Below are 11265 nucleotides of genomic sequence, written 5' to 3'. Positions count from 1 at the left end.
TCACTTGAATAACACTCTAGACCAAAGTATCCTAACAAAAATATCCACAAATTTCCACCCAACAGCAAAATCCCCCTTCTTACTAAGAGCATAGGAAACAATTTACAGAATAGTATATATATCAGCTTACAAAATAAGTCTCAAAAAACTTGAGATGTTCAAAATAATCCCAAGTACCTTTCCCGAATAAAATTGAATGAAACTACAAATCTATAACTTTAAGAAAAGAGGTAAATTTACTAGTACAGAAAAACTAAACAAGACACACTTGAATGACCATTGGGCCAAAAAGAAAATTAAAAAGTAATTTAAAAAATATTTCAGATCAACGAAAATAAAAACACAAGATATTAAAGCCTTTATGATGCAAACAAAGCAGTATTATGAGGAAAGTTTATGAACAACCATATTATATATTTAAAAGGATCTCAAATAAGCAATGTCACTGTACACTTCCAGGAAGCAGAAGAAGAAAAAACAGAGCACAAAAATAGCAGAAGATAGAAAATAATAGGATTAAAACAGAAATTAATAAAGAGTAGAAAACAACAAAAATGTCTCCCTCCCCAAAATTAAACAATCAGTAAAGACAAAATCAGCAAACCGTTTAAGATCTTATGCAAAAAAGAGAGAAAATAAAATGAGAAACTGAAAAGAGACATAACAATATGACTTCAAAATGATCAAATAATCATAGTAGACAATTTTAAACAAGTATGTGACAACAAATTTGGTAACTTAGAAAAAATACTTCTTTTACTGACATACAAGCTGCCAGCACTGATTCGAGAAAAGAGAAAAAAAAAAAAAAAAAAAAGCCTGAATGGACCAACCACAAATAAAGGGACTTAATTAGTGCTACAAATCTTCCCATGAAAAACAGCTCAGGATCAGATAACTTCGTGGGTCAATTCTACCAACACCCAAAGAAGATAACTATCATTATCTTTTCCTACATTTCCTTCACATGCAATAATTGTACACGTTTCTAGGGCACAGTGTGACATATGGATACCAGTACACAAAATGAAATGATCAAATCAGGATGATTAGTGTATCAGTCACCTTATGTACCAGTTTTATATGTATGATGGAAACAGTCAAAATTCTTTCTTCTGGCTACTTAAAATAGTTTTGTGATAGCTACAGTCACCCAATATCAATTCTTCAATACTTGCAAAAAAACAAAATAGAAGAAAACATACACAGAACACTTCTAAACTCATACTAGGAGGCTAGTATCAGCCTGATATTAAAACTAAAAAAAGAAACTTGAAGAAAACTAGAAAATGTCCCTGACATACAGCATTGATGTATAAATTCCCCCCAAATATGAGCAAACCAAATTCAACAGCACATTAGGGAATATATACCACAATCAGAATGGATTTACTGCTGGAATTCAAGGATCATCCAACATTCAAAAATTGCTTACTGTGATACACCACGTTTAAAAAATGAAAAATATAGACTACACGATTACCTCAAAATGCTATAAAAAGGCATTTAAAAATCCAGCATCTATCATGATACAAAAAGTTTCAACCAAATCTGTATAGAAAACTTACATTATTACAATAAAGGGTATATAATAAAGCCACAGAGCTAACATCAAAATCCATGGGGAGAAACTAATATATTGGCCTGTAAGATCCAGTACAAGGCAAGTATGCCCATTCTTACCTCATCCATTCAACATAGCCCTGAAAGTCCCAGCCAGAGCAATTATATAAGAAATACATAATAAAAAGAATCTAAAGCAAAAAGGAAGAAGTAATATTGTCCCTATTTGTTGATGAGATGTTTATAAATGTAGAAAACACTAGTTATATCTAACAAATTTACTATTGTTGCAGGATACAAAACTAGAGTTGTTTCTAAACACAAATTTAAATTTAAAATGTTTTTTAAAATGAAGAAAACATTCTCATATATTTAAAAACTATGAAATACATATGAATAAACTTAAACTAAGTATTAATATATTGGTCTACAGAAGATTATAAAATATTGATGATAGAAACTTAAAACGAAATGGGTAGGTAGAAACACATAGAGTGTTCATGGATGAGGGAACTAATAATATTAAAATATCCAAATTATCTCCACCTATCTACAAATTTAAAGAAATCACTATCATTCTTTTCCAATACACAACAAACAACCACAAAACCTATATGGATCCAGAAAAGACCCAGAATAGTCAAAGGGATATTTTGTAAAGATAGAAAGGCTGGAGGCATCAATCTTCCTGACTTCAAAATATATCACAAAGCTATAGTAAAGAAAACAACATGGTAGTGACACACAAAGTGGAATATACACCAACAGAACAGAGAACCCATAAATAAATCCACACATATATTTTTCCATAATGTATAATTGTACACATTTATAATTTATGAATACTGACGTATCACAAAAAAACCCTGACAGCAGTATATTAACAGTAGGAAACTTAAATAGTTCACTTTAAATATTGAAAGAAACACCCACAGAGAAAATGATTAAAGAACCTGCTCACTTGAATAATGCTCTAGACCAAAGTGTCCTAGCAAAAATATCCACAAATTTCCACCCAACAGCAAAATCTAACTTCTTTCTAAGAACATAGGAAACATTTTACAGAATAGTATGTGTATCAGCTTATAAAATGTCTAAAAAATTTGAGAAGTTCAAAATAATCCCAAGTATCTTTTCCAAACAATGATACTTGTAATGATCATTTGTAATGATACTACAAATATATAACTTTAAGTAAATAAGAAAATTTACTAGTACAGAACAACTAATCAAGACACACTTGAATGACCATTGGGCCAAAGGGAAAATTAAAAAGTAATTAGAAAAATATCTCAAATCAAGGAAAATAAAAACACAAGATACTAAAACCTTTGTGCTGCAAACAAAGCAGTATTATGAGGGAATCTTATGAACCATCACCCTCTATATTTAAAAGGATCTCAAATAAGCAATGTCACTTTACACTTCAAGGAAGCAGAAGAAGAGCAAACTGTGCACACAATTAAAAGAAGACAGAAAATAAGATTAGGACAGAATTTAATAAAGGGTAGAAAAACAAGAAAAAATGTTTTCCTCCCAAATAAACAAAACAAAACATCAGAAAAGACAAAATCAACAAACCCTTTAGTCTATTATGCAAAGAAAGAGAAATAAAAATATCAGAAACTGAAAAGAGACATAACAATATGACTTCAAAATGATCAAAAAATCATAGTGGACAATTTTAAACAAGTATGTGACAACAAATTTGATAACAAAGAAAAAATAAATCCTTTTTTACTGACATACACAACCTACCAGAACTGAATCGAGATAGGAAAAAAAAAAAAAAAAAAAAAGCCTGACTGTACCGACAACAAAAGAAGGGATGGAATTAGTACTGCAAATCTTCCTATGAAAAAACGCTCAGGACCAGATAACTTTGTGGGTCAATTCTACCTACACCCAAAGAAATATTAATAACTATCATTATCCTTTAATCCTTTTCATTCACATATAATGTGTACACATTTCTAGGGGACAGTGTGACATTTGGATATCTGTATAGAAACTGGAATGATCAAGTCAGGATGACTAGTGTATCCATCACCTTAGGTACCAGTTTAATATGTGTGATGGGAACATTCAAAATTCTTTCTTCTGGCTTTTCACGACTATAAAACAGTTTTGTGTTAACTACAGTCACCCAATACCAAGTCTTCTTCAATACTTCCAAAGAAACAAAACAGAAGAAAAAATATAGAGAATACTTCTAAACTCATTTTAGGAGGCTAGTATCAGCCTGATATTAAAACCAAAAAAAGAGCCTTGAAGAAAACTATAGAAATATGTCCCTGACACACAGCATTGATACTGTAGGATTCCAGGCAACATGAATTAACTTGGAGGACGTTATGTTGAGGAAATGTGCCATGCACAGAAAGGCAAGTACTGCATGACATCACTCATATATGAAATGTAGAAAAAGTTGTTCTCATAGAAGTAGAGAGGAAAATAGTGGTCACCAGAGGCTGGGGAGGGTACTGGGGAGGGGGAGGGGGAGAGATTGGTCAATGAGCACAAAGTTACAGTCCGGCAGGAAAACTAAGTTCCGGTGCTCCAGGGTGACGATAGCTAACAATATCGTACTGTACATTTCAAGGTAGCCAGCACGGAGGATCTTGAATGCCACCATCAGAAAGAAATGATAAATGTTTGGATGATGGCTATGCTAACTACCCTGACTGGATCATTAAACACTGTATGCATGTACTGAAACAACACATAAAATTTAAATTTGCTTAAAAAATAAGAAAGAAAAGGGGCAAAAGGAGAGCATTCAGGCAGAGGGAGCAGTCTGAACAGGAAGCATCAGAGGTGTAGAGGATCATGACGTGTTGGGGACGAGGGGCACCCTGACATGCCCTGAAGCATGGGGGTGCCTAGGAAGAGTGGGGGCAATGAGGCAGGACAGCTAAGTCACGTTCAGAACGTTGTCCATCCTGAATCAGTTAGCGGATCCCTTCTTGCCTCAATTTCTACCTCATGGTACAGTTGCGAGGAACTTCACATTTCAGAAAGCAGCTAGTCCCCCTCCCACCACGGTGAAGTGTAGAAGGGGTGCTCCATCCGAGAGGTCACTGGCAGTTCCAGTGGTTAGGAAGACTCTGTCTCTTTGGCTTATGACATTTATAACTGCTTCTCAGTCCTTATCCCCTTCTTGGGACTGGAAGCTTCGAGAGGGATGGAGTTGGGCATTTCCCCTGCCCCAGGAGGTTTGGCCCCGGTAAAATCTCGTTGGTTATTAGGCTCTTAAGAAATCGTTTCCTTTGAAGGCAGCACCTGTTAAGGAGGACAGAATTCAATGGGCGTATTTTAAATGCCTACTTTCCCCTCCTGCTGGAAGCTGAAAGCAATAATTTTGTGATATTCTACGTGAGAGCCTGGTCGTGTTTCTGGAGGTAAAACTCCTTAATTTGTGGAAACTTCCAAGACTGGGCACTCCAGAGGTTTTGACTCTCAAACTTAATGAATTCGCCAATTCCAGTTTCGGATTCTTCCACCTGGAGCGCTTCTCACAGAGGTTTGCTTGTGGTTTTCTGATCAAGTAAGTGATGGTTCTTTGAAAGAGCCTCTTTCTCCAGCTTCTGTCTGTCTCTGTCTCTCCCTATTTCTATCTCTCCCTGACTCTGTCTCGCTATCTCTCCGTGTCTCTGTCCCCATCTACCTCTCCCTGTCTCTGTATTTCCTGCTGTCTCTCTATCTCTTTCTGTCTCTGTCTCTCACTCTCTTGCTCTTTCTCTCCCTGTCTGTCCCTCTGTCCCTCACTTTCTTCCTGTCTACCCATATCGATCCCTCTCTCTCACTGTCTCAATCTTTCTGTCCCTCTTTCTGTCCCTCCTTGTCTGTCCCTGTCTCACCCTGTCTCTGTCCCTCTGTCTCAGTTTCTCCCCATCTCTCTCTGTCTCCCTATCTCTGTATCTCTATCTCTGTCTCTGTGACTCTGTCTCAGTCTCTCCCTGTCTCTGTCTCACCCCATCTCTCTGTCTCTGTCTCCCACTGTCCCCCTCACTGGCTGTCATCTGTCTGGTCCTGTCACATTCTCCTCCTTGACCACAGGCTGACACACAAGGAAGAGGAAGGAGGAGGAAGGGACGGGCGTGTGTCTGTGGCACCAGCAGTGTGGACACCACATGATGCGTGTCTTGTCACCACTGGGATTTGTGTTTTGTTTGCTCTTAAAGATGTAAGTACCTAAGAGCATCTGATAAACCTTCATTATGGATGTGATTTTAATTAAGTCCTTAGGAGTACTTGATTAAATATGTTCGTAACTGATATATAAATATTTGGAAAAATTAACTTTGTTCAATATTGAATTTAATGTTTAAGTCTTTAATATGCAGTGTTTAAATATTTTTAAAAAATATTATTCAATAGCTTTATAGGACTAGGAAATAGGATGTTAAACAAAATATGAGAGAGAGGAAAAGAAGGTTAAGGAAATATTCCAAAATGTCAACAGCAGTTAGTGCTGGGTATAAAATTATGGGTGACTTTGGTTTTCCTTCCTCTCTTTTGCTGAGTGTCCTGCAGGAAGCAGGTGCAGGACCCGGTGGCTACCAGTCGAGTGCCCTGGCCCTGCCCTGCCACTGAGTGCATGAGGTCCTTTCTGTGCTTGAACCCACGTGGTTCCTGCCTTTCCTTTTCAACCCTCCTGTTCAGGCCCCTCCCAGGGCACAGCCACAGCTAAGGGCCCCACTGCTGCCACCGTTGCTGATGCCATGGAGTTCAGTGGGGCGAAGGGCCTGGTGTGGCATGGAGGGGCACGGGGTACCTACTCCCTTTGGGTGTTACCCTCCACTGGAGGCACCAACACCTTAAAGTTTTCTAGAGAGATGTCTCTTTCCACTTTATGACACCTGCCTCAACAGATGTGCCAGGACTAGGAGCCAAACCCAAGTGGTCCCTGTGCACTGGCAGCCCAGGATCTCTGGCCTGGGTATTTCTCTGCCCTGTGAGGTGGACATGGCTGTGCCCTTGTCTAGGGACGGGCTGGGGCTGGACTGCTCACCTGTCAGGTTTCTAGAGAGCCATGCATGGCACAGTGCACAAGTGTTGTGGGTGACGTCGGCCAAATGGCACTATGGGCTGGAGCCATTAGAGCTGGTCCTGGAGGGGATGTCAGGGTGGACAGGTGCTTGAGCAGTGGAAGGAGCATGGCAGAGCTGCCTGATGCAGCAGGAGGGTTTCAACAGGGCTTTGGGGTGAACGAGAATGAGACCAGACAATATCCGAGGCCTGCAAGGCCCGAGGGCTTTCAAGTGGGGGCATATTTTCCCAGGCATCTGGGAGGCCACCCTGATGGCAACCTGCAGGCCACAAAGTGTGGAGCCAGGGGCTGTGCCAGGCACCCCTTAGTGTCTGTGTAGTGGAATTGGAACTTCCACTCTCTGGCAAAGTGTCACGGTTGGGCTGGATCGCAGACACCTCTGCCTCGTCCTGTGCAGGTCCTGAGTCAGGTAAGGGAAAGAAAAACCGAGCAGCTGCTGGCAAAGTGGACATGCTTTATTCTTCAGACACGAGCTCCACCGACCTGCAGTTCAGAGCCGCTGCCTTCCATACTGAAGTACACAACAGCGGCAATGAGCCAAGGAGTGCCCGGGTGCATGTGCACTAACTCTACTCTTACATCACTTTTTTACAAAGGATGTGCCTAGTCACACCCAGCCGGATATGAGGTGAGGGGACCTGACAAACCAACTCCACTTTCCTCACTGTCAGCTACCAGGAGCTCACTTCAGAGCAGTCTTCCATGAGGGACACCTACACACGTGCCACCACTCGGCTTGACAAGGCCCTTGAGGTGATGGGGCCATTGTGGAGGCAGTGCCAATGGCTGTGACAGCAGTCTGAAGGGAGTGGGGGCTGTGTGGCCAGCACAGGTGGTCAGAGGGGTCCCCTTATGAAGTCACCTCCCTTGTTACACTTGCCTCAGGTCTGCCTGAGCTTGTCTGCGAAACGAGACACCAGCCCCACTGAACACTCTGCCACACAAGGCCTGTCCTGTCTGGGCTGGTCAATGCTTTGTTCAGGAATGTTCCCTTAGGGTCTATGCTCACGGCAGAGTTGTGGACACAGATGCTTGCTGAGAAGCTAAGTGCTGGCCCAAGGGTGACCACATCGATCTGTCATGTGGAAGGTGGGCCAGACCCACACCCACATGCTCCTTCAAGTTGTGGCCACACACCATCTCCCCTTCACCTGCAAGTACTGAGTCTGGGCCACCAACTCTGCCCAACCAGTCACTTCCTAAGAAGCCTGAATGGCAGCTGGATGCTCCTTTGAACCCCAATGAACTGGGATTAGGGGACAAACTCCTGCCCAGGAGCCAAATGCTCAGCCCATCCCTGCACCTCCTCACTGTTACACTGTGACCATGTTTCCCCCTTCATCATACTCTGTGGTTCAACGGGAGGGAGGCTCCTTGGTGGCCCCCAGCAGGGGTGTGTGACACCTGCAGAGCAATGAAGAATGTGGGAACCCGGGTGGCCAGTCATGACTAGGCTCATCCCCCAAGTTCAGGAAGGGGCCGAAGGCAACAGAAGCTGGGGGTCCAGGTGCCCTTGTCCAACCTCTAAATGCCCAGTGTTAGGACAAAAATGCTGAGTGAAGACACACGAGACAAAACTCTTTGTAGATATTTATTCTCCTTCAAATAACAGAACCTGACAGCCCAATATACAGTGATAAAATACTCTGCAATATAAATACAACTTACAGAAATTTCTATCAACAAAACCTAAAGAAACTTCATTTTTACCTTTGTATATTTAGACAAAAAAACTCTACACAACATATTAAATATTGGAAATGACACCTACTTCAAGGTAATTTAAGCTAGTGACACTTGTTTTATAACACAAACACCCCAAGTAGATAAGTTCTCCATATTTCCATAACTTAAAAATTTGTGCTATGAAGTGAAAGTCTGTAGTGATGTGTAATGCAATAGACTCCAAAAGAACATGTGAAATTCTCTAATTTTACATCTGAAAAAGTAAGTTTAAGAAAATATAAAAATTATCAACATGTATTTTGTACAGTCAAATAAATTAGCCAGGTTTTCTCTATTTCACACTTCAGAAGGACATCGTGGGGTAGATGGAAATGTCCACGTCTTCCTGTTGAAGTCGGGGCCGTTTCTTCTCAATCCTGTCTAACTCTCCAGCACTTGGAGGACGTTTTATTTTATGACAGATTACTAACCCAAGGATTATATTTGGGCGTGGTGACTCAAGACCTGAAAACAAAATATTTGTATGAATTTTAGAATCTAAATCCAGTTTTCATCCTTCAGAGGTAAATTTTATTAAGGGCTTTCACGTGGGAAATTCTGTGGGAAAATAAAGCCGAGTGTTTGAGGAGCTTATTGCAAAAGAACGAATGGTTCCCGTCCCATGAAGTCACCACCAGGCCTACCCAGCCCTGATGGTGGCCGCTGAAAGGGAGGGATTAGTCCCCTAGCCACCAACTACAGAACCAAGTGCCCAATTCAAGAGTAAACTCACCCCAACGGTCAGAACTTGTTACATGTTTTATAAAAAATTACACACAATGCTAAAGCAATAGCATGGTGGAGGCGGCGGGAAGGGCACTACAGCAATGACTAACATTGTTCACCTGCAGGGATCAAAAGTGCGTGTGGACCAGCATGTCTTTTAAACAAACGGATCTCAGATACGCTCTTATGTGCCTCTTGTGACATATCCAGAAGGTAACAGCCCTTTTTGTCATTCACTTATGAGTTGCAACACATAAGTTAAGCTAAATATACTAGTATTAGGTGTTAATGATTAAGGACCAATTCAACTCAATTTACAATGACCAAAAGGATCATAATCAGTAAAGCACAAAAACCATTAGGTAAATTCATTAGTTTCTGGTACCAGAATTACAATGAATGAAACAATAATGCTGACTGAAATAGCTAGAGTAGATGTTTGAGGCTTAGAAAAAAATTCAATGAGCATTAATTTATCAAAAACTTGCTAATGTTTGAGTCTTTGTAAACACAGGGCTTGTGCTTAAGTAAAGCGCTGAGGCATTCAGAACACTGGTGGGGAAGGACAGTCACACGGAGACAGACTGGGAGCTTCGGGGCACAGCATCAGTTTACAGAATAGGTATTTGTTAAGAAACGTTACCCCAAAGATCCTAAGTTGTGACAACTTACATCAGGAATGCTAACATTCCCATAATGATCTCCCACCCCCACACTCACACTCCATCAAGAATTCCCAAAGGGGAACTAACTAAACAGCCAAGTCACAAACAGTAACTTACAGAAAAATCATTCACGAAGGACAGAATATTTGTTTCAGTAGCATAAGGATACAATCAGTCAGACTGTATAAATTCAATTTACAGATAACATTACATAAAATACAGGAGGTAATCACACTTTTTTCTTACAATTTAAAGCACTGCTAAGATTGTCCTGTTCTTTTTGTGATTTAGAGATGATCACACATCAATTCACAGTGTTGTTTTCATAGTTCTAAATATGTTTGCTGTGAGTCTTCCAAAATTCCAGTACGGAACTGATTACTGACAGCTGAGCACACAAGTGCAGGTGGATGTCCTGCCCGCCACTTAGGAGGAGGCCACCAGGTTGAACTCGGGCAACCCGGCCTCCGCAGACTGACGCCGCTCTGCTCCCCTCCCTGCTTAAGGGTGTCCTAAAGGTCACCTGCTTCACAGGCTGCTGTGTAAGAGATTCGTGTTGAAGGCAACCATGGGTGAGCTGTGATCACAACATATCCTAGTACCACGCCACCCTCCTCTCATGAGAACTTTCTGTCAAAACGTCCTCTCCCTGCCCAATCTGGTAACAGCAGTGTGTCAGCAAAAGAAAAGGCAAAGGAGGGGATAGCATGTGGCGTCTGGCCACCACACTGAACAGCACTTCCAAAATTTCCTGCTTGGCCAATGCGAAGAGCAACTTATCAACTTAATTTCCTAATTAGTATTCATTAAGGATATTTTAACTTCAAATAGTATTTCTTTCACCATAATAGATATTTACCAAATACTTTATAGCTAATTTAAACACAGAGTTTTGGGGTTTGGTCAATTGTTAAATCAGCTACCATGGCCTTTGTGGACAAACTATCTCTGCTGCAGATGGTCCCAGAGCTTCAGTACAGGTTTAACTGCTGAGCACATTCGGACCTACTGAGTCACAGCTGAAGTTCTGTCTGTGGGGCAGTTCTGTAAGCCAGGCTCTCTCCCTACAAACTTGGTCTCAGGAGCAGAAGTAGGAGTGGGCTTGGCCGGGGTGGGGGTGGGGCACCAGACAGGAAGGACTGGGGGGTCTTTGCATGCGGAAGTCACCAGGGACTACCTCATTCAGGGAAAGGCTCAACTTCTAAAGGGCTAACATCAGGGCTCTTGCACAAATCAAGTTTCTTTCATGAATCAACTGCATGTGCTGGGTTAACCATTGTGTTAAACTCAGGAAGATTCGGTCTCCAGGCTTCGTAATGTGGTTCATTCAACTATCTTTTAATAGCCTAATATGCTTATTGATGAAAACAATTAGTATATCCCAGCCCTGGCAAGCTGGCTTTGACCTTTGTTGTCTTATACATCAGAGGTGAGGTTACTTAATATTTATGTTGGTCTTGAAAACAGCAAGCTGTCTAGAGATTGGGATCTAATAAGCAGCTGGTTTTTTAGATGCTTTCAACTCTCGCCCAT

Source organism: Cynocephalus volans, chromosome 4 (assembly GCF_027409185.1).
Source record: "Cynocephalus volans isolate mCynVol1 chromosome 4, mCynVol1.pri, whole genome shotgun sequence".
NCBI lineage: Eukaryota > Metazoa > Chordata > Mammalia > Dermoptera > Cynocephalidae > Cynocephalus > Cynocephalus volans.
Note: the sequence above shows the minus strand (reverse complement) of the source record.